The sequence below is a fragment of the Zea mays genome, chromosome 6, assembly GCF_902167145.1.
Source record: "Zea mays cultivar B73 chromosome 6, Zm-B73-REFERENCE-NAM-5.0, whole genome shotgun sequence".
Taxonomy (NCBI): domain Eukaryota; kingdom Viridiplantae; phylum Streptophyta; class Magnoliopsida; order Poales; family Poaceae; genus Zea; species Zea mays.
The window spans coordinates 97,315,216-97,339,801 of record NC_050101.1 but is presented as its reverse complement, the minus strand read 5'-3'; the positions used below and the strand labels follow the sequence as shown (position 1 = coordinate 97,339,801).

The following is a 24,586-nucleotide window of genomic DNA, read 5'->3' as shown; positions in this document are numbered from 1 at the left end:
TTTATCCTGCTACAACCTGTACGTCTAATACAAACTGAAATGCATGGACACAAACTGTAGCCCTGTATAGTTTCTTTGGTCTTCAGGCATATATTGTTGTTCGCCTGTGTGCTGCAGTCATGGATAAACTGCTCTACGCGATTAATTGCCGTTGCCGACCGATGATGGGCATAGGCCACAAGAACAGTACGTTTCCACTGGGCTAGGTTAAGTGAGTAGAAGGGGCCGATGATTTATACTTGCATTTTCGCAGAACCGAGAACAATTTTTATGATCTAGATTCCAAAACAGTCTGTTTTCACAAAATAATGCGAAACCAACAATTTCGTCTCCCTGGAATTATTAACCATACGAAACTGCTAATTTATGAGTTAGGGAACTTGGATGGCATACGTGAGTAATTTAAGCATCTAGAGTTTTCATGCTCCAAGCCCGAAGGAAATTTCGAGTGACACACCGTTGGATCCTTGAAATTGAATTCCATTTTAATAAGGTCTCGTTTGGTGTATACATTTGTTATAAATGCATGTAACAACAAAGCAATGAGACATGCACCTAAAATGCTATACTGGACATCCACAGAGTTTTAATGGAATTTACTTCCAGTATCCTATGCGTGTCGTATATTTTATCTACAACCCTGCTCATCCATGTGCATCGGGACGTGTGGCCGTGGCCAAAAGCTTTGCTCGCTCTCCAGGCCGATGATGACGATGCCATGGGGCGCTGTTTACTTTCTTGGAAGAACTATCCCTGTCCCTTTGCATAGCGTGCTATCTTACATGGTGTAATCCCTGACCTTCGGGTCGGGCGACGCCGCCGCCATACGTCACACCCTTCCTTGGAGACGTCGCTTTGGATGATTGCGTCGTCTGACTTGTTTGGTGATGTGTGCTGCGGCGAAGTCGGAGCAGCTTTATTGACGAGGTGCGACTTGGCTTCGCAATGATATGATGACGCCTAGTGGACTCTTCCGAGTATTGTTGGTTTTGTTTGTAGGAGCTGGTTTGTAGTCTGGTGTAGGAAGTCGGAGCTACTTAGCCTCGGCGCTAAGCTCGGCAACGATGACTTGAGCAAGGCTATAGGGACCGCCGACGCGGTGCGCGTGGAGTAGAGCAAAAGCGTTGTGTGGCATGTTTTGAAGTCTGAATCTAACTGGCTGGTTTTTGTTGATCTAGTTGGTTCGAGGGTTATGCGGCGTGTGTTGATGATTTGCCCACGGTTGCTTGGGCCCTTGGCACTCCGTGCGTCTGCTTGCTCTCGGTGTTGTGGCTACAAGCTCGTTGATGAAGAATCGGAGTTGCCTCGCGTAAGGTGTGTCGAGGCGAGCAATGATGGAGCACCATAGTCTTCTGCCTTGTGTGCCGGTGTTTGGGTATAGGCGTCGTCGAGTTCCTTTGGCCGTGTGCAGCTTGTCTTGGGAACTCGAAGCACCTTGTCCCTTGTGTTGGGCTCAGCAACGATGACTCAAGATGGGCTTGTTGGGTACCCAGGAAAGGGGTACCTAAGGTGAGGCCCATAAACCTCTCTCTGGCCCATTTATCGACCAAGTCCTCGCCGAGCAAGTTTGCGAGGCGGGGCGAAGGACCAAGCCCCCATCAAGCAATTCTACGAGGCGAACAACCGAGCCCCCGCCAAGCAATTATGTGAGGCAGGGCAAACGAATGAGCCCCTACCGAGCAAGTCTGCAAGGCGGGGCGAACGACCAAGCCCCCACCGAGCAAGTATGCGAGGCTGGGCGAATTACCAAGCTCCCACCAAGCAAGTCTGCGAGACGAGACGAACGAGCGAGCCCCCACCGAGCAATTCTGTGAGGCAGGGCGAACGAATGAGCCCACACCGATCAAGTCTGCGAGGCAGGACGACCGACCCAGTCCCTGCTGAGCAAGTCTGCAAGGCAGGGCGAATGACCAAGCCCCCATCGAGCAAGTATGCGAGGTGGGTGAACGAACAAACCTCTGCCAAGCGGATCCGCAAGGAACGAACACAGGCCAACGCTGTCGGCGCACGACCTCCGTGACAAGACGCAATGTCACCAAATCATGACTGGACCGAACCTACAGTACCAAAAGGCCTCAAGCAGACACGATGGAACACCCCCATGTGTTCTTGTGGATATACCCTCACTAACTTGTGGGCCCAATCAACTACAGTCATGGAGACCTTAGCACTGGAGTCACTACAGTTACCCATACACCAAAAAGGACGAGACAATACCCCATATCGAGTGGATACCTACGCATGTTTGATATTGACGCAAGGAGTATGACGGAAGATGAAGCAGTACCGGACACGACCTTGAACCTTACCATAAGCCCACTTTGTGGGACCCACTAGGTACCGTAACGCTGACGTCGAGCAAGCTACAGGGACTTGTCTACCAAATGGACAAGATGGAACACCATACTAGGGGTACGACAACACACGACCCTACAGACGATGTCAGGAGGACTACGCCATCGAGAGGCAGCAAGCCGAGCTCCCTCCCAGTAGAATACGAGTTCCCATTGTAAAGTCGACCCTTGTGCTATAAAAGGGTTGGGCAACTTTATTTCTTCACACAAGCAGACCAGTTGTAACACACCATAGAGCAATACTACGATTAGCGGTACACTTGAATAGGGTGAATGCCTGAACTAGTATAAACCGTGATCCACCATTCAGAGTGAGTCCACACTTGCATCGCCACCAAACACAAATCTATTGTCCCTCGGTTTCCAAAACCACGACAGTTGGCGCGCTAGGTAGGGGACTGCAAACGTGCCAAAGCGACTTCTTTCACTCTGATGGCCAGCTACTCATCATCCACTAGGAGTGAGACTTTTTCTCCCGAGATCTGGATCGCCTATGACTCCCTCGATTTGCTTGCCCGGGAGACTGGCGAACTCTGCCTCGTTAGCCACAACGATGCCAATGCCATAGGCCCAGGGCCCAGGCGTTCCACCCGAACCAAGGCGAAGAAACGGTGCCTCAAGAGACGCGATGCTGCCCTCAAGCGGTGCCACAATGCATCCGCCATTGCCATTAAATGGCGGGCAGACGCGGTCCCACCATAACCCTTGAGGAGGACTCGAGCATTGCCTCAACGGAGCCCGCTTGGACTTTGACGAGGTGCAAGAAAGAGCATGCTTCATGGCCAAGCCACCATGAGGCAACAACAAAGGGCGAACTCGGGATCCCCCATCCAAGAGGAGGAATACCAGCGCCAGCATCAGGCACGCATCCTCGCCCGTGAAGCCACCCTCCGACAACAACAGGAGGAGCTCGACACACTAATCGAGAGGTTCGACCAGGTTTATGACAACATTGAGCAGAAATGCCTCGAAGCTAAAAAGCCTCAGGCGAGGAAGACCTGTGACCAGATCACATAAAGCAGTGATGGTGCCCAGTACTTCCTCAACCCCGGGCAAAACATGGCTGCGGCAGCCATGATGCTCCGGTCGATCCCTGAGCTAGGCGAGCCTAAGGCAAAGGCGATGTATCGGAACCTCCACTACCTGGTGGAGTGAGTAGCGATACAACAAGCCGAGGTCAATCAGTGGCAACACTCCGGCACGAGGAGCCGTGGCACCCACATGGGTTCATCCTAGAGCAGGGGGCACATGCCTCCCAGTCTACTCCGACACGCGTCCACATAAAGCATTGCAACAGAGGCATTTGTGATGCCTGGCAAATCCTCAATAACAGGCTTTGGGAACAAGAAGAGGTCGAGTAGCCACGCGAAAAAGGCGCTCATGTAGCCCCAGCCCACCTAGGGCGGGACCACGCGCCTTCGGGCGCGAGATCCGGAAAGCACTGTTTCCCCCCGAAGGTACACGCGCCGACCAACATCACCAAGTAGGACGGCTCCACAAATCCCGCGTGTGTGGCTGGAAGACTACTAACTCACGTGCCGCATGGCGGGGATCAAGGACAACTAGTTGGTCATCCAGTTCCTTCTTGTCCATCTTGTGAAAGGGGCAAGGGCTTGTCTCGAGCACCTGCCGGCCGACACCATGCATGATTGAGCCGACCTCCGTAGAGTGTTCGTCGGGAACTTCTAGGGTAGCTACAAGCGCCCTGGGAGCTTTTGGGACTAAATCTACGACCATTTCCATAAGTTGATGGATTCGCCGTGTGAAAATCACTACTATCCCGTCCGTCACAAACTCTTGGAGTGCAAACTTCAGAAGCACTTCATATCCAAGCCGCCGGCCAAAAAGGTGAAGCAGGAAGAGCCGACAAAGCTGGCCAAACAAGAAGCCCCCACAAAAGAGTTCCACGAAACCACGGGATGACTAATGATCTTTGGCGGGGGAGATGCATATGGTGATCGACGCTATCGCAAGGTGGCCCGACAAGAGGTATTTGCCGCAGAGCCCGCCGTCCCGCGATACCTATGGTGGTCAGAATTCTCGATTGTCTTCGACCACCATGACCACCCCAACATGATCCCACATCCCGGGATGTACCCCCTCATCGTTGAGCTGATCATGGGGTCAAAGTGTCTCACCAAGGTGTTGATGGACGGGGGAAGCGGTCTCAACATCATGTACATCAAGACTTTTGATGGTTTGGGCATCCCACGCTCAGCGATGGGCCCCATCTTGGTGTCATTTCATGGCATCATCACAGGCCATCAGGCCTACCCCTCGGGCGGATCACCCTACCTGTCACATTCGGGGACCTCGCAAACTTCCGCGCCAAAAGGCTATAGTTTGAAGTGGTGGATTTCCCAGGATGCTACAACGCTATCCTTAGGAGACCATGCTATGCCAAGTTCATAGTTGTGCCCAACTACACATACCTGAAGCTGAAGATACCATGGCTACGCGGAGTCATCACAGTCACCTCTTTGTTCAAGGTGGTGTACGCCTATGAGCGTTACAACTCTGAGCTGGTCTCGACGCTTGTTGAATACTAGGGAGGTGACAGTCCGGGCACCACCGACGCGACTGTGGTTGGCCTTGATGCCGCCAAACCCAAGGAGTGAGGAGGAGACGCTAAGATGATCCCAAACATCACTAACGTCCCCAAGCGTGAGGGTCAGCGGATAGGGCGGTACAGGTGCGAAGCACAAGGGCTTCCCAGTTATAGAGTTCGATAAAAAGCTACCCCATCTAGGCAAGGTGTAGTAATTTACATTCGCACGAAAATCAATGAAAGTTGAGAATGTGCATTGAAACTATTGTCTACACCTTGTCCACACCGAGACACATAGAAACATAGAAAACAAGTGTTCCTATAAATGCAAAGGCACCACATAGAGGTTCGGTACAAGAATCATAGGAGTCATCATCTAAATAGAGGAAGATGGACCACATGTGGGAGGCTCCTTGGTCAGGGGTCGGTCAGGAGGAACCTAACGTCAACTCGGCTTGCAATCAACTAGGTGAAGGGGCGGACTTGCTCCTCGATGACGTCTAGCTCCTCGTCACTTCGGTCGATGGAGTAACCCTCGGCGACGATGGAGGCGTCGATCTCATCAAAGTGAAAAACCATTCAGCCAAGAGCGATGCCACCACCTCGGCAAATGCCTTCGGTGACAAAGCGCTCCACATGGTCGGGCAGCTCCCGCAGGCGATCAATCAGGGGAGCTTTGGTCGATGGTGGAGGGGAGAGGTGGGCGCACACCATGCTAGCAACCATACGAAGCTCTTGGAGTTCGGAGTTCCTCTCCGAAACAAGGGTGTCCGCCCGGTGCCCAGAAGCAACGACATTTTTGTAGGCGAGCAAGAGCTCGCGCATTTTCTCTATGGCCGCTGCCCTCACCTCATCCACCACAACCTTCGCATCCCACGCTTGAACGAGCATCTTGTGGAGCTCTGCGGGAGGAAAAGCATGAAGCAATCAAGGGCGACAGATGGTCGAGACATGAAGGGTAAGAAAGGGGTGGACCTTCGGTCGCGTCGTGCTCCCTTGCAAGCTCCGAGCCATCCTGCACCAGGTGAACCTCCACCTCCTGCAATGATGATTCAGCCAGCTCGATGTGAGACTTCACTCTGTGGAGCGCCATCTTGAGTCGGGAGCCATCATCCTTAAGGAGATCCAAGTCACCACGAGCTCTGTAGCACTCCGCGTGCAAGGAAGATGCCTTGCCTTGAAGGCAACAGCTCTCGAAGCAGAGGTCGTAAAGCTCGCGCTCTTCCTCTCTGGCGCGGGCGACACTCGTGCAGAGTTGCCTCGCCTCCACCTGAGTCGTTCGCAGGGCCACCACCTTAGCCTTCGCTTGAGCAAGAAGGCGCTGGATAAAGAGACCATACAAACAATATGGATAAACAAAAGATCATGGAAAGAGCGACCACAAAGGAAATACTTACCCACCCTAAGGGGTCAAAGTCCCCCGTCACCGATGCTCAAGCAGTCGAGATCACATCCCCGAAACCACTAAGCATGCGCTTCACAGTTTCTAGGGCCGTGTTAACTCGGACTGAGGCCGACTTGAGTCGCCTCCACTCCTCCGCCTCCGCTTCGCTACCCTCCACAAGCCGTGCGGGCAATGCGACCCAGCTGGCAACCATGGCCGGTGTTGTTTGCTCTTGAAGGCCGACGGACCCGAGGGCTGGCTGCCCCACCTCTAAGCTGCCCTCGACTGCGACGACGATCGGTGGCGGTGCAAGAGCAGGAAGAGGCGGGGGCAGAGCAGACGATCCCCTGGTGAGGACACACCAGGGGCAACTATGCTCACCGCCAGGAGTTCCACTAGGGCAGAGACAGACAACGATTTAGCGGTCAAAAATCACTTTCCCTAGCGCAGCCGGCAAGGGAACTGTTGGGGGCCTTCGTCTTCCGAAGGTCCTCAAAAACATGATTTAACAATGTTTCCCAAGTGTAATATATGTACAGGTACCTTCGGACTCAGAATAAAACTATACATAATATGAAAAGCATGGTCGAGACGAAGGTTGATGCAGCTCCGAAGCTATGCACAAGGGAGCTTCGGCTCAGCGGTAGAAAAAGGAACTGACTTAAAGGGGAAAGGCTATCTAGTCCTCGTTGGATTGTCCTTAAGTCAATATTAAACATAAAGGGCATGAATGTAATTTTAGACAGGCTGCGACCTGTGCCTATAAATAGATGAACAATACCCCCGTACTGTTCACACTGACTTGTATTCGCTCGTGCGTCACGCTTGGACTTTTGCCTTCTATCAAGCCGAAGGTACAAATGTAATTCAATATTGTTCTTGTTTATCCATGGTGATATAATAAAGAGATATTGATGATGTCATATGTTTATTCATGTTATCTCTCATGTTTTGTATGCTTCTTCTTTCATTAACATATACTATGATGATGAAGGTACGTCCTTCATGACCTTCGTCCAAAGATCATTATATCCTAAGGGAAATAATGTTTCGAAGGACGAAGGGCATTAACCATTAACCTCTTTTTGTGTTGCCTTGTTCTTAACTCATAGCATTTGAGAACAAGTCCCCAACATTGGCGCCCACCTCCGGTGTACTCACTTCCATAGTCTTCGGCAAAGCATCAACCTTCGTCATGCCGCCGAAGAAGATAACAGCGCCAGGGGCTGCACTGCAGCCACTGGACACAAACCAAGAGACTCTCTCTCTCTCTCCGAGAGGGCAGAAGCCAAAAGAGGAAGGCCACCAGTCCAACACTTCAGGAGGAGGAGTTGGACCAGGAGATCAGGGACCTAGAAATCATTCACCAGCAGGTGCAAAGGAAAAAGGAGAAGATGGCTTGGCTGGCCGACCTTCAGAAGAAGATCGATGAAGCTACTGAGGAAGTGCGTCATCTTACTCAAGATGATCATGACCGAAGGCCCCAACACAGGGAGCTTCGTCAAGAGGGCTCATTCAACGAAGATGAATGGTACGATGATTTTAATCATGGTAGATTTACTTTTAATGATGCTTCTCCCCTGGCAGCAGAATTGCAGGCTATCCCATGGCCACAATCCTAGAAGCCACAATCCTACAAGCCACCTCAGCGAGGTCCTGGGTTGTCAGTGTAGGTTTGTGGGAGACAAACCCGACATCCCGGGCCCACGAGTCAGTAGTCCACACGACAAGTGTGTGCTCGGACAGGGACTCTATGAGACTGTGAAGCGGGTCCCGCATGGAGGTAGCATGAGGCATGGTGCTGTCAAGGTGGGCAGCGTAGTTGGGTCGGCGCGGTGCCAGGATGGGACAGGGAGCAGGTTTCGACCTAGTTAGGGCAGGTAAAATCCCTTTTCTTTTTTCCTTTATATTTTTTTGTCTTGTTTTCTATTCCATTTTTTTTAAATTCCAACTAGATTCCACCAAAATCAATTTCAAACCCAATTCAGGTCTTAGCTTTTCAAATTTATTTAAAATGCACAATCAGACTCCAATCTGAATGCAACAATATTTTATTAATATATTTATTTATTATCCTATTTGAGCAAATGCTTCTAGCTATGCAATTCACGCATAAATAATTTATTTTGGATAAAATAATATTTCTATTGTATTGTTCCTATAAAGATATGATTTAACTTAATCCCTTTTAAAAGGTACTTATAAATCAATAAATATATAATATATGTATATCTAAAAGAAAGATTAACTAAAATCATGTATGCGTACTTTTGTGAGGTCTTTATGAAAAAACCTCTAGTTTAGCTTAGGAGATGTAGCTTGAAAAATATTATTAATAGACTCTTTGATTGTCTTATTCCTTGATTTTTTAAAAATCCCAGAATAGAATTTCAGGTGTTACATAGATCGTGAGTGAGAGACTCCTATTAATTACCCCACACAAGTTTCCTTGACATAAACCACATTATTTAGATTCAGGTGGACACCATTTAGCGGTCAAAAATCCATAGCGTTAGCTTTCAGTATTAACGAAAACTCACGCTTGTGGCCGTTTTCGACCAAAAATGTTGGTCATATGCCCATTGATTGTGAGTGGGAGCCTCCTATTACCTACCCCACACATGTTACCTTGACATAAACTATATTGTTTTGTTTTTGGTGGACATCATTTATCAGTAAAAAATTCATATGTGCTAGTCTTCGATTTAAACCAAAACTCATGATTTGGCTGCTTTCGGCCAAAAATGCTGGTCATATGCCCATTGATCGTGAGTGACAGGAGGGTCCCATTACTTACCCTACACATGTTTTGTTGACATAAGCCGTATTATTTTATTTTTGTGGAAACCATTTATCGGTCAAAAATCTATGTGTTAGCTTTTGATACTAACGAAAACTCACGTTTTGGCCGTTTTCAGTCAAAATTGTTGGCCATATGTCCATTTATCATGAGCGTAATTCTTCTGTTATTTAACCCATACAAATTTTCTTGACATAAACCACATCATTTGGTTGTTGGTGGAGACCATTTATTTAACAAAAATCCACGAGTCCATGCATTCATATGCTAGTATGCTGCACACATAGGCTAGCTGGTGGCGGTAGTGGTGGTAGCCTCTGGCCTGTGGCTCTGGTGTTGGGTTGTCCTCTCTCTTGCTACGCTTCCTACACGCGAGCATGCATGGACGACTAGTCGAGCACCATATGGGGCTATGTGGAGCCACCGGCGGAGCCAGAGCACGCTGTAGAGAGGAACTCGACGGACATACTGCCGCTGCGTACATATAGCACTAAAATCATAGATGCAGCAGACCGCAGACCCCGGCAGTAGTTCTTCAGTCTTCGCTTGATCATCGTTGATACGGGCACATGCATGCAACCCTCCTCCTCGGCTGTCTGGTTCGAAACAAATACCAGTTCAAAGAAAATTATACTACTCAATACTCATGCATACACAGAAGGGTCATGGTGCCTATACTGTATACATTTCCTCGTCCCATATGCCTGTCTAGATCAATGCCGGCATCGACACCAAACAAAGCACGGACATCATCCTCCTTGTTAAATGTCTAGAACCGGTGTTCTTCCTCCTTGACGGCTGGACCAAGATCCATGGCGAGGACCTTAACGTCGACTAGCTCCTCGACGACTGCGCGACACTGTTAGAACGCCGATCGGTGGGAGGTAAACTTACACAAACACGCAGTACACAAAATAGTATTTGTTGCTGCTGAAGGGCTGCTTTTCTCTGTTGACACAAACACGCAGTGGACTCAAACACGCAGTGGACTCTCTATATAAAGAAAAATACAAGCGTCTGTACGAGTACGTACATGGGAATAGGAGACGAGGCAATCCCGGCATAATCATAATTGATGGTTGTCATCCCAACCACTGCCGCAATCTACGCCCTACCACCGCTAATGGCGCTAGCCGCCTGTTACCTTCTATAGTTAGCTAGTTTGTGGACTTATTCAAACAGACACCAGCACGTGACCGATACCTACACGCAACAAACAACAAACAGAAATCCAGATTAGTCGATTAGGGTTCATGTCAGGGTCATACCTGAGGCCTGAGGGGTGTGGACGTACCGGGCCCAAAAAATAGAGGGCCCTCTAGCCACTGGACACTAGTACTTTTTCCCGTCAATCCTATCTATCCTAAACACAAATACGCAAAGAGCGACGCACTATCGATCAATCTCGTTTAGATTGTTAAACTAATGTCTCAATTACTTATCGAATACTCCTTCCATTCCAAAATAGTATTTGTTTTAGCTCTTAATTTTTATGTCTATATTCAACTAGATGATGATTAATGTAGACACATATATGTAACATATACACCAAGTATTATATGAATCCACTAAAGAAGCAAAATGAATTCTATTTTGATACATAGAGAGTATTATTTACTATACACATGATGGTTGCATCGGCGGAGAGAAGCTTTTTAAAATTGAAATATTTTTGTGAACTATTTAAGGTCAACAATGACTAAAGAGAGGTTAGATGGTTTGGCGTGTCAATGCATCGAAAAGAATGTGGATGAGATTGATCTCAATGATATAAGCGATGAGTTTGTATCACATAATGTTAGAATATATTTTTAGTGGTATCAGGTAACAAGTAAGTGTTTTGGCTATATTTTATATTTGTCATCTTATAAACTTCAAAATAGTACATAACAATTTTTATACATTGAATATTCAATAATATATGTAAAATATATGTATAATTTTACATGCGTCGATGCGGCGGAGCCTCGGGGGAGCGAGGAAGTTGAGTTGGGGCAGATTAGGTTTAGGATGTGGGCAAGTGACCAGGGGACCGGGGTGGTGTGTATACACACGAGTGATCAAGCTGAGACCGAGCTAGGCCAAACAAGTTGTGCCGCTCCCCTGGCCCAGACACGACACGCTCAACTGGCCGGGCCGACACGAGCACGTTGGCCAGTGGGCCGAGCCAGGCGGGCACTGGGTCATCAGCATGCTGGGCCTCGAGTCACCTGTTGGACCTAGCCCATATGGATATCTATAGGCAGGGGCGGATCTAGGAGGGGGCTGCCGGGGCTGTAGCCCCGGTTGCCCCCTATAACATCTATTTTATGACGTGTCCTAATAATACATACTCATCTGTCTTAAAATATTATTCGTCATTTTAGAGAATTAGTAGGTTTATACAATTTTTGATTGATACATGTGTTTTATATATGTGTCTAGATTCATCATCATCCATTTGAATATATACATAAAAACCAAGAGCTAAAAGGACAACTACTTTAGAACGTGGGAGTATATTATAACATAAATATAGCATATAAAGGTTAACTAAGATAGGCCACAACCTTCTTTCTGATCGTGTCATTCAGCACATGTATTTGGCCTCCATCCGTGCCACGAGCACGCTAGGTGGTAGCGTGCGCATCCACGCTGGATCCCGTCCATGCTTCAGCAGTACAAATCCATGGCACCATACAGGACGCAATCATGAGCCAGCGCGCACGGCCAATGCACATCTAACAGTTAGCAACGCGCATGTGCCCAACGCAATGGGCTGCAAGCAGCACCATGGCAGGCCTGCTGCAGCACGCTAGTACATCAGGCCGAGGACGTCGTCGTGGCACTCACCCTCAAGATGGCCGCTGGTGGCTCCGCCAAACATGCTTTAAATTATAGCCCCTCCTTTGATCCAATCCTGGATCTGCCACTGTCTATAGGCTCAGATAACAACCAAGGGCGGAACTGAAGCACGCCGTAGGGAGGAACTATAGATGTACATGAAGCGTGGAGCTCGATACTCGACCCGAAACCCGTTTTGTGGCCCGATACAAGCTCGGCCTGGCCCACTTTATAAGAGCCTAGGCTGGTCCAACACGAATAAGTGGGTCAGGTCCACAGAGAAAACTAATCCCATCGGGCTAGCCTGGACCGGCCCGTTTAGCACTTGATCCGTTAGTCCCGCTTTTTTGTACTGAATCATACTCACTAGCGTGCTTTGTCCACTTTTTCTGTGCTTATCGAGTCGGCCCGGCCCGTTTAGGCCTGCAACGGGCTGAACCTGTGCAACGCAACAAGCACACGGGCTTGAAAGGCATGACCCGATTTTCTAACTGTGCCTGGTGTGCTGAGCCAGGCTGGGTGGCCTCTTTGTACATAGTGGTGCAGCCAGGAATTTTGGTTAGGAGGGGCCAGTCTAGCACATTATTATATATTTATAATAACATATAGTATGTTGCTAGTTATAATTTCTATGGCCACACCAAGCAACATATATCACAACAACTAGGCAGTATTTAGGCATGCACAAGTGCAAGTCAGTTGCTAGCAGCGACACAACATCGGTGGCGCAACGCATAGGCATAGAAAAGGATGACATTGCGAGCGCGAGAGCATATCATGATTATCTAGGGATGAAATTGGATATCTAAATTATTATGACAATTTAATATTTTAAAAAGATCCGTATAAAATTTGTTGTTGATTTTTTCTTATGCTATCAAAAACATTATTACAAACAAGAATAAAATGTTGTATAAATTATTTTATATGTTATTTGCTCCGTGCAATGAAAAAGGTGAAAAAATATTTGTATTTGTATATGACTTTGTATTTGTTTATATTTATCATTTGAGAAGAGATATGATAAATTTAAGTCGTACCTTTTATAACTCTTTACAAAGTAAATGCCAAAAATAAGAATACAAATTTACATAGTGGATTCTATATTATATTTGTTCGTAGTAAAAAATTGATATTTGAATAAGTATTTATTTCATCACTATAATTGCTTACTTGAAGAATGGCGTCATGCGACGGAAAACGTATCGTGCATGGTATTTTATTTGGGCTTTGGCCGTTAAACTTAATTAGGCTAATTAATCCATGCATGTATAACTTTTTAAGTTTCACTGGCTGGTCCGAAACAGACTATACTACTCAATACTCATGCATGCACAAGGCTCGTGGAGCTAACGTATGCATGTCCCCGTGTCTAGATCGATGCCTGCCGGTATCTCATCCATCTATCGTCTCTATCTATTCTCGTGCGTGGCAACTGTCAACGGTTAGCTAAGCTCTCTATATAACAAGGTGTTCCGGATCCAGAGCCTCGCGCGCGACGACGTGCGTAGGTGGAGGGTGGCCGTCGAAGCCTCCTTCGCCACTGCTGCAGCGGTGAAGAAGAAGAAGCTCGACAATCTCTCTTCTGATCAGATCCGCTCCCGCGCGCTGCCGTCAACGAGAAGAAGATGCTTCCCGCTGCTGCTGAGGTACACAACAAGAAGCCATGCTTCCCACCGCCACCGCTGTCGAGGTACAGAACAAGAAGACGCTTCCGACCACAGCAATTCTATCACCAATAGAAGAACATGAGTGAGAGCAAGAAGTCGGCTGTCGCCGAGAGCGAGAAGATGGAGGCTACTAAACGTATGCTACAAGAGGGTTACCAAGAAGCCGATAGAGTCAAGCGTCGGCGCAGCATCCAGACCATCAGGGAGGAGGAGGGGAAGCTGTTGGAGCAGGAGCAATGCAAGATGCATGCGCGTCCCATCGTTTGAAGAGAAGCACATTAGGATTTAGGACTTGGACCTCGTCAGGCGTCAGCCGTTCTCGAGCTCGGCCTCCTCCTCCTCACGTGCTTTTGGGTCGGATCTTGTTCTTGAGAGTGACCATTATTTGTGTATTTTTATGTCAGTTATATCTCCTATTTATGTATAATGACAAAAAATATCGTCTTGCTACTACCTGTCCAAGAGAAATTATCTGTGCGTACGTGCACCATTGCTCGTTGAAGAGACATATATAAGAAGTGCCATATATATATATATATATATATATATACTAGCTGAGTGCCCGTGCGTTGCAACGGAAACACATAATACCACGGTACTGCTATGAGAAAAGGTTTCTTAATACATTTGGTATCCTATCCATACATAAATTGTATAGACAAACCAAGTCGCATCAACCCAAATCTAGAAGTACCCAGGAAATCCGATGCCATTTTCTAGTCATTAGAGTAACACCAATATCATTAAGCATGCAAAAATCAAAATACAGAAAGTCATCAGCACAAGGAGTAACTTGATAATGTTACAGGTGTCCCAGATTAATGACTCTAAATAGAAATTATTAACAAGGGGAAAAGGATGGTTCAAGAATATATCTGGAGATCAGAACAAGAACCAACAAAATACAATCCTATGTCCACACTAATTGTCTCATTTCATGAGATTTTAAAAAAAAACTGAATGTGGACATAGCAAAGAAAAACCATATACAATGCACATATTAATAGATCAGACATGTGAGGTAGTTATGTTAAGTATTAGCAATACATAAAACAACTCATTACTGTAGTATGGACAGTATCACATTGCCTACATATTAAATCAAATATTCAGCTATATCAGTGAGACCGAACGCTTCATAGAAGGTCGGTTGTAGTTAACATGCCAAGATTAAAGTCGGTACGTAAGCCGCTGTTGCTGGACAACGACCGGACCATACATATGCCAGGTATGGAATGAAACCTCTATATAATCTAGATTGTAATCCAGAGCCATATATATACACCTGTACGAAAGCACCATGGGTATCAACGATGTAGCGATAGAGCTCACCGTTACGGGCCCTGTTTGTCTGGGCAGAGATCCAGCGGAACTGCCTGAACAATTTGTGGGTCTTGATGAGTTCATGCATCTTCTCTATCTCCGCGATCTCTTCCCTGTCCTTGGACTTCTTGACATCATTGTACCCGGCAACGACAACAAGGTTTGCCAGCTCCCTCAGCTTAGCGCACTTAGCAAAAGCTTCGACCAGCCCTGTTATGTCCTTCACCCTGTCGAGTCTTGCCATGGAGAAGAGGATGGGCTTTGACCGGTCATCCAGATGCCCACTGCGAATTAGTGATAACAATATCATCAGCAGAAATTTCCAAGCTCGAATCGAATTAGAAGAGAATACTGCGAAGGACGTCCATGTCACAACCCAAAAGGCCTCAAAGGACCAGGCAGGATAGCAGAAAGTACTCACATGTGTTCATCGTTTTGCTCCGGGTCATAAATCAAATTTTCGATTGAACCATGGAGAGGTGAGTCGCTTGGCCTTCTCGGTATGTGGAAAGTATATGGACATGTCAGCTCCAGGAGAGACTATATTGAACTTTGGATCGAAGACATCGATCCCATGGACAACTCGGAGTAAAGGCAATATGACTCTCATACTGTCCAACAATATTTTTGCTGAGAAAAAAATTAGAATAAGTATATATATGAGCGTCTTGTAGAAAATTAAGAATAGCTATTATCCATATGTGATCACAGTCCATGCAAGATTAATGCATGAAAAAGCATGGATTGCATGTTACCATAATTACAATCAATACAGTAACTTAACATCAGAACAGTATATGCATGAGCGAGGTAAACATGATTCAGTGTGCATGCAAATTAATTGGTGAATGCTAAGTCCCAGAAGAAATCTACAGTGGCCAACAAGACGGAAACAGAATAAAAACCTTCCAGCAATTTCTTGGTATGTGCTGGTGATGATAAAATCAGCATTGTTCATAGCAATTATATCAGTAGTGAACTGACAGGAGAAATGGTACTTCTCATCAAAATTCTTCCAAAATATGTCTGAATCTGGATACTTAGTCTTTTCCAGAGCATGAGCAATGTTGCACTGCAAGGACCATGCATATATGGTTAGTAACGAAACAAATGTAAGACCTCAAGTATGATTAACAGGGCATACATGGGTAATTCCCATCTTGTAAGATAGCAACGATGCCACAAGATTTCCATCACTGTAGTTTCCAATTATGAAGTCTGGAGTACCTTGTAATTCAGCAGCAATTTCACCAGCAGCATCCTATATAAAAAAGGAAAATACAGCTTTTGTCAAATGGGGAAGACCATTGAAGTAGAAAATGTCATATAAAAAAAGAACCGGTACACAGAAAATTTGCATATAAGAAATCAACACTTGCAAAGGCAGAAATGTTGCTTTTTCATGCAACTCTACTGGAAATAATTTGGATTCTTACCTTTTGAGTGTTGGACCTTTTCTTAATATGTACTCTCTCCATTACAAGTTGTAAGTTGTCTTGCTTTCTAGGTATATAATTTTCACTGAGTTACATAGTAAAACTACAAATCTAGAAAAAAAAACTGAATTACAATTTGAAATTGAGGGGGTATCAAATATCGTCTCCTAACTAACTATTCACAGATTTTACATTGTACCATGAAGTCATAAGGTACTTTCCTCAGATTTTTTTCATTAAAAGAAGCTCAGCAAATGTTTCCAGATATGGCCACACATCAAATCTTGATATCCATTTCTTAAGTATCCCGTTTTCATTTCTGAAGGGAACTCGTAAAATGTAAGTATGTTGTGTTCCACTAATTCTCTCAAGCCGTTGATTGCATGATGTTCCTTTTGCATCTGGTATCAGCCGAGTAACCTAAAACAAATAAGTAAATAATTAAATGAGCCTTGCTAGGGTCTGATACCCCATAAAAAGTAATATCTCGAACAAATCGTGGCCATTGATTTTTGAAAATTATGAACCAAAATAACTAAGAGACCACAAAAGCAAATACCAATAAAATAAAAACAAATCCCCTAATTTTAGGTGGACGACATCCCATCTCACTGGAAACCTAGGCCAGTTTGTGCACGCGCTTCCATGCATGTGACCAGAAAAGAACATCGTCTGTGCAACTACTCTGCTTGTTAGCTGGTGTTTGGTTCCCTAGACTGAAGTTTAGTTGATGTCATATCAAATGTTTGAATATTAATTTTATATATTAAATATATGTTTAATAAATATGTCTTCTATTTTAGTCTTCATCTGTGTAATTAGATTTATAATCAGACTGGAGTTTAGTTCGTGTCATATCAAATTACCGACACTTAGGTTTAGATATATGCTATTTCAAGATATAAATTGAAAATACCAATAAATTGAAAATTGTTAATAGCGGTTAACCAGGGTGTTTCGGATTCGCAGTACCATGTGATGTACACATCAAAATAGATAAAGGTAACCCCACAATTAAACTTACCATGCAATCGCTCGAATAGTGATCCATTTGAAACATACTCGAAGACCATCATCCAGATGAAGGGTTTTCATCTTCACAATAACCCACAAGGTTCATAAGATTTTTATGGTTTACACTCGATAAGGCTTCAACCTAGAAAGCAAGGCATAACCATCCTGAAAACTCAATATCTTACAGACTGGAAATAGAATGAAATAGAATGATCAATTTTATACCTTATTCATGAAATGTGCTTCAGCTATAACGAACCACAATGCACAGCTCATCTAGCAGTTCAGGAGCTGGTTTGATTTGTGCCCAAAAGAAGTACGTACATGAAAATCTAAGAAAAATAAACATTATATAGACTGGAACACATACTTTTAGTTCTTCAAAGTCCCTATTTGCTTCCATCAAGCCCTCTAAGGCTTTGATTGCTTTTGTAAGCTCCTACCACCAGTCTCCTCTTGCAATTTGTCCAAGTTAGTTACATATTTCAGGTCTTCTGACTTACCATTTGCTTCTCGTGATATGTAAACCATGGCCCTTTCCATTACCTCATTAAATATCCACTAACTGACTTCCTTTAACAGATGAAGATATTTGGAGATCAACCGAACAATATCCTCCATGTGTGCTACATTATACTAAAATAATTGTAGCATAAAAGGCGTAAGTAATATCAAAGTGTCTCCAATGAAAATGGTTATGCTAGCTCAACTAAGATAATATGGATCAAACCTGACCATCACCAGCATCAGTGAGCCTCATGCTTGCTGAGAAAAAAAATACTCATTATTGCCATTGCTCTCTCTAGCATTAAGTTAACGACCCATCCTATAGTAGTTAGATTAGATATGTTACAGGTTGACGAGTAAAGGATGACATGACTATACTCGAGTAGATAAGGTTAGCAAAATCATAAGTACAACAACCATTTGTGGAAGTAAACTTACCTAGTTCCTTTATAATATGGAAGATGGACCCCTCGCCTTCATGTCCAATTAGGTGACTTAGATAATGTCAAGGACCAATTGTGTAAAACTGGATGCTAGGTGTAATTGACCATATAATTCTTAGATAGCCCCCTTCTTTTTTTGACATAAGATGGTCCCCTTCTTCTATTAGCAGTGCTTTGACAAGATGTATAGCAAGTAGATATGAGAAATCACCCACATTTGCCTCTGACAAATAGAACTGCCAAATGCGCTGGTAAATAGAACCATTAAGCAGTCCATCCTCTACCTGCAAATGTTCCCCTGAAAGAGGATGACTTGGACATTTGAAGCTTCTCTGATCAATGCTTTTTTGTCACTAAACATACGCTCAACCAAGCCCTGAATGTAAAGAACAACAATATTTCCAAACAATCAAATATAACCAAAATAATTAATATTCCATAATGCCCCTATATTGATTATACCCAATGTAAAGAATTGCTTAGCATATTGAGCCATCAGTTGTTTATGTATAGCTTGGGTTTGACAGTGCAGAATTCAGGAACCAAAAACTGCCAAGGAGAGAAAACGGGGAAGGACCTGAGAGGACCTGCAGACGGGGCAGGACGCGCTCCGGCTCAGTCAGGCGTCGAGGCACGCGACGTGGAAGCCGTGCCTGCACTCGGGCATCACGCGCAGCGTCTCGCCGTCCCTGTACTCGCTGAGGCAGATGGAGCACATGGCGTCAGCCTCGGCGGCCTTGCTGGAGAAGGCGACCTTGGGGTAGGAAGCGATGGCGGCCGCGTCGAGCCCGACGGGGGAGCAGGCCGCGGCGGCGGAGGAGGAGGGGTAAGCGTCGTCTTCGGGGGACTCGGACCCCTCCGCGACGAAGAGCACGCGCGGGACGGTGATGGAGAGGTGGCCAGAGCTGGACGCCGTGGTGACTGCTTCCCCGGCCCAGTAGTCCCCGCCGCGGCCGAAGCAGAAGTAGAAAGCCAGCAGGAAGGAGGCAAACAGGATGAGGAAGCCGAGCGCGATGGCGATGGAGTAGCCGAGGCCCAGGTTGGAGAGCTGAGGTCGTGCCGTCGTGGAGCTGACCGAGGGGCGGCCGGAACGGACGGTTGAGCGCTCCATCGTGCGGACGGAGGAAGAAACGACTGCTGTGCGCGCGACCATGGGCCGCCCAAACCTAATTGGAGTATGGGCCGCACCAAAAAAGCAGCCCAAAACGCCTGCACTGCTGTATTGTTGTATTGTCTTGCAAAACTTTAGTACCATATTGGCTAGTAAAGGAGACATGGAGCGGCTTATAAGCTTTGGCGCGGTGGCTGAACTGATTAGTTTCAAATGGTGGCTGAACTGGTGGTCAGTTTCAACTCGCGCATGCATAAGAATTTTTGCTGGACACCTGCGTGTACGACCTGTGGGGGCAGAACCAGAGCCATGGCAGAACAGGTCAAAGGCAGAACAAGTCAATGGCAGACTACTATTGCTTACTTAATAAGTAGTAGAGATAGAGATAGAGATATATATATATATATATATATATATATATATATATATATATATATATATATATATATATATATATATATATATATATATATATATATATATATATATATATATATATATATATATAGGCAGAGACGACGCGTTGACAAATAACACTCGACGTGCTAAAAAATGATTCATATACTGGTTTCGAAACTAAAGCAAGTGAATTTCATGCTCGTCAAATACAACTGATCAAAATGCGTAGACGCAAACTGTAGCCAGAGTACGTAGCATCTTCGGTATCGAGGCTAGTGAACTAAATTTTAATTAGTCACTGTAATAAATAATCTGTCTGACGTAGCTAGATCCTTTTACTACATCTTTCCCGAAAGTTCAGCTCACTAGTTCAGACTGAAATTCTCAACCGTCTGCAAGAATCTAGCGTAGGACGAGACATATGTAACTGGAATCAGCTGACATGCATGCAAGTTGCGTTTGCTGATGCAAAATGTTACCATGTCCGATGCACGTGCAGGACGAACCTCTACAACAACCCGTCACCGGTGGCGCCGCCTCTGGAAGGCGAATACGGCTAGGGGCCCGTTCTTGGGCTCTTACGAGGCTATGGCTACGGCTACGGCTACGGGTGGTCGCCGTTCTCCTTCGCCCTCCGGAGCGTCTCGCCGCCCGGGCCGGCAGTGGCCTCGACACGCTTGTCCTCTTCTTAATGCCGGGCACCGTTGTCGCCAAACACAACATAGCATGGAGAGCCATCGACTACGAAGTGCGTGACCAAAATGGATTCAACTCTATTATCGTAAAAAGAATTCGAGAGTTTCATTCTAAGTCTGTAGTTACAAAGAATTCCAAAAGAGAAAAAAAAAATACTTGATCGGCCGTTGAGGTACATGGTTTGGGTGGCGGCAGGCATTACAAAACCTGTCGAAAACAGATCTGGTTTCTCATTAACAGACCAGACCGATAACAATTTTCTAGCTGTTTTTTTAAAATTATCTAGAACTTTGAAACTTTGAAAAGGTTATAAAAAATTGGAAAATATGATAAATAGACTACACTGGCAATAAAATGTCACATCTAAATGACTAATAGAAATATATAAAATAAATGAAGATAAAACAAATCACTTCAGTGATTTCATAAGTTTTCCCGTGTCTTGGAATTGAGTTGGCATGATTTTATATACAATACTTTATAATAAATATGATTAATTGGATGGTCAGTGAACCGACGAACAGCGTGCGGCGGGCACAGATGCTGACGAAGGTTCATTTGCCAAGAAGCCAGGCCAGAATCGCAAGCTTCATGGCCATCGAGCCGTGCGTGTGGCTGCCTGCGGCTCCAAAGCGAAAACAGAACAGCCTTTGCCGTTGGATGAAAAACTGTCCACGCGTAGAGAATCTGGAGGCTGGAGCTTGTTCTGCAGATTAGCGCGAAAACAAAACAGAACAGCCTTTTGCCGTTACATGCACAAAAACTCGAGTCGGACTCCGTCGGCTTCTTCTATATATAAATAAGCGACGCCAAGTCTCCCAATCCAGTCTGCAGTTCTGCGCGCACCCGTTCCGCTCGTCCACCGTTCGCTTACGCCGCGCCGCGCTTGCTCGCATCCGCTGACCCTACCCGCCGCCGGCCTGCCCGCATCCGCCTTCCGCCGTCGCTACCATGGCCGACGAGCAGAGCGGGCTTCCCCTGCGGAGGTGGAGGCCTTTCTTCGGCGCTTTCGAGGCGATCGACGGCGTGATTGAGGCATGCGGCTACCCGCGCTCCGAGTTTCGGGACGTGCGTGGCGAAATCGTCGTGCTGCTCCGCGGCGCCACGGATGACGGCGTGGCCGAGCAGCTCTGTGCCGCGCTCGACGACGTCATGGTCGAATCCCTCAAGACGCTGCTGGTCGCGCCCGTCCCACACGACCTGCTGGCGTCCACAGACCTGGCAAGGACCGTCGGCGCCCTCGGCAGCCACGGGTCGTTCCGGATCCGGAGCCTCGCGCGCGACGTCGTGCGCGGGTGGAGGGTGGCCATCGAAGCCTCCCGCGCCACTGCTGTAGCGGTGAAGAAGAAGCTCGACAATCTCTGTGCTGATAAGATCCCGCTCCCGCGCGCTGCCGTCGACGAGAAGAAGCTGCACGTACCGTCTGCCAAGATGCTTCCCGCTGCTGCCGTCGACAACAAGAAGCCACGCGTACCACCAGCAAAGATGCTTCACGCCGCCACCGCCGCCGAGGTACACGACAAGAAGTCGAACGTACCACCAGCGAAGAGGCTTCCCGCCGCCGACGACGAGGTACACAACAAGAGGTCGCACGTACCACCAGCAAAGATGCTTCCCACCGCCGACGAACACAAGAAGCAGCATCCAACGAAGACGCTTCCGACCGCAGCAATTCTATCGAATCAACAGAAGAACATGAGTGAGACCAATAAGCCGGCCGTCACCGAGAGCGAGAAGATGGAGGCTACAAAACGCAAGCTACGGGAGAGTTACCAAGAAGCCGATGGAGTCAAGCGTCGGCGCAACATCCAAACCATCAGGGAGGAGGAGGGGAAGCTGTTGGAGCAGGAGCAATGGAAGATGCATGCATCCCATCGTATGAAGAGAGACTCAGTAGGATGTAGGACTAGGACCTCTCGTCAAGCTTCAATCGTTCTCGGCCTCCTCCTTCTCACGTGCTTTAGGACCGGATCTTGTTCTTGGATGTATGCATTTTGATGTTCTGTTTACATGTAATGAGATAGGATCATCATCGCCCATATTTTATCCTGCTACAACCTGTACGTCTAATACAAACTAAAATGCATGGACACAAACTGTAGCCCGGCATAGTTTCTTTGGTCTTCAGGCATATATTGTTGTTCGCCTGTGTGCTGCAGTCATGGATAAACTGCTCTACGCGATTAATTGCCGTTGCCGACCGATGATGGGCATAGGCCGCAAGAACAGTACGTTTCCACTGGGCTAGGTTAAGTGAGTAGAAGGGGCCGATGATTTATACTTGCATTTTCGCAGAACCGAGAACAATTTTTATGATCTAGATTCCAAAACAGTCTGTTTTCACAAAATAATGCGAAAACCAACAATTTCATCTCCCTGGAATTATTAACCACATACGAAACTGCTAATTTATGAGTTACGGAACTTGGATGGCATACGTGAGTAATTTAAGCATCTAGAGTTTTCATGCTCCAAGCCCGAAGGAAATTTCGAGTGACACACCGTTAGATCCTTGAAATTGAATTCCATTTTAATAAGGTCTCGTTTGGTGTATACATTTGTTATAAATGCATGTAACAACAAAGCAATGAGACATGCACCTAAAACTGCTATACTAGACATCCACAGAGTTTTAATGGAATTTACTTCCAGTATCCTATGCGTGTCGTATATTTTATCTACAACCCTGCTCATCCATGTGCATCGGGACGTGTGGCCGTGGCCAAAAGCTTTGCTCGCTCTCCAGGCCGATGATGACGATGCCATGGGGCGCTGTTTACTTTCTTGGAAGAACTATCCCTATCCCTTTGCATAGCGTGCTATCTTCCATGGTGTAATCCCTGACCTTCGGGTCGGGCGACGCCGCCGTCATACGTCACACCCTTCCTTGGAGACGTCGCTTTGGATGATTGCGTCGTCTGACTTGTTTGGTGATGTGTGCTGCGGCGAAGTCGGAGCAGCTTTATTGACGAGGTGCGACTTGGCTTCGCAATGATATGATGACGCCTAGTGGACTCTTCCGAGTATTGTTGGTTTTGTTTGTAGGAGCTGGTTTGTAGTCTGGTGTAGGAAGTCGGAGCTACTTAGCCTCGGCGCTAAGCTCGGCAACAATGACTTGAGCAAGGCTATAGGGACCGCCGACGCGGTGCGCGTGGAGTAGAGCAAAAGCGTTGTGTGGCATGTTTTGAAGTCTGAATCTAACTGGCTGGTTTTTGTTGATCTAGTTGGTTCAAGGGTTATGCGGCGTGTGTTGATGATTTGCCCACGGTTGCTTGGGCCCTTGGCACTCCGTGCGTCTGCTTGCTCTCGGTGTTGTGGCTCCAAGCTCGTTGATGAAGAATCGGAGTTGCCTCGCGTAAGGTGTGTCGAGGCGAGCAATGATGGAGCACCATAGTCTTCTGCCTTGTGTGCCGGTGTTTGGGTATAGGCGTCGTCGAGTTCCTTTGGCCGTGTGCAGCCTGTCTTGGGAACTCGAAGCACCTTGTCCCTTGTGTTGGGCTCAGCAACGATGACTCAAGATGGGCTTGTTGGGTACCCAGGAAAGAGGTACCTAAGGTGAGGCCCATAAACCTCTCTCTGGCCCATTTATCGACCAAGTCCCCGCCGAGTAAGTTTGCGAGGCGGGGCGAAGGACCAAGCCCCCATCAAGCAATTCTGCGAGGCGAACGACCGAGCCCCCGCCAAGCAATTCTGTGAGGCAGGGCAAACGAATGAGCCCCTACCGAGCAAGTCTGCAAGGCGGGGCGAACGACCAAGCCCCCACCGAGCAAGTATGCGAGGCTGGGCGAATTACCAAGCTCCCACCAAGCAAGTCTGCGAGACGAGATGAACGAGCGAGCCCCCACCGAGCAATTCTGTGAGGCAGGGCGAACGAATGAACCCACACCGAGCAAGTCTGCGAGGCAGGACGACCGACCCAGTCCCTGCTGAGCAAGTCTGCAAGGCAGGGCGAATGACCAAGCCCCCATCGAGCAAGTATGCGAGGTGGGTGAATGAACAAACCTCTGCCAAGCGGATCCGCAAGGAATGAACTCAGGCCAATGCTGTCGCCGCACGACCTCCGTGACAAGACGCAATG

At 46.8% G+C, this 24,586-nt stretch overlaps 3 pseudogenes; 1 reads left to right on the top strand and 2 right to left on the bottom strand.

Annotated features, from left to right (window-relative positions):
- Window positions 1-14,720: 14,720 nt before the first annotated feature.
- On the bottom strand, window positions 14,721-16,380 carry LOC103631203 (sucrose synthase 4-like; annotated as a pseudogene).
- Window positions 16,381-18,837: 2,457 nt separating this feature from the next.
- LOC109940473 (RING-H2 finger protein ATL67-like) lies at window positions 18,838-19,760 on the bottom strand (annotated as a pseudogene).
- Window positions 19,761-21,009: 1,249 nt separating this feature from the next.
- On the top strand, window positions 21,010-22,472 carry LOC103631202 (uncharacterized; annotated as a pseudogene).
- Window positions 22,473-24,586: the final 2,114 nt, after the last annotated feature.